Below are 617 nucleotides of genomic sequence, written 5' to 3' on the forward strand. Positions count from 1 at the left end.
AAAAATCTAAAAAATACATAAGCACAATTTATTTTTATAGTCATTTTAAGCTCAAATTTGGACGAAATCACATATTAAAAAACCTGGAATAAATATTTTAGTTATTTTGTTGTAATTGTATGTTATGGAAACTTCTAAAGTATACTATTATTTATCTATGATAGTACCACGATTTGTTGTTGATGTATAACGTGTTATAAGTATCTAATGGATATTGTGATATGATTAATTTGGTATTTATTATAGATACCTATTATTGGTCAATTTTTTTTTTTAATACCATAGATAAGTATATAAGATACCTTATACCTAGACTGATATACCGTCTCCGCTCACAATCGTTTTTCTTATACAGTAATATTATATCATTGAATTCAAATTTAATACTATCCATTATACAGTGACCCACTTGTAACCTACTGTACAGTAGAGTGAAATCCACTTACCCACCTTTTTTAACATTAAAATTGTATACGAGCTAAAGCCCGTATGCTATAGTATGTGTTCTTAAAACTAGGAGATGCATATATTTACAATAATGTTTTTAAAGTGAAACTTCTTTACGGAGGGGGTAACATTAACATTTTACCGTCACAATAGATTATTTTATACGTCAT

This window comes from Acyrthosiphon pisum, chromosome X, assembly GCF_005508785.2.
Source record: "Acyrthosiphon pisum isolate AL4f chromosome X, pea_aphid_22Mar2018_4r6ur, whole genome shotgun sequence".
In the NCBI taxonomy this organism is placed as follows: domain Eukaryota; kingdom Metazoa; phylum Arthropoda; class Insecta; order Hemiptera; family Aphididae; genus Acyrthosiphon; species Acyrthosiphon pisum.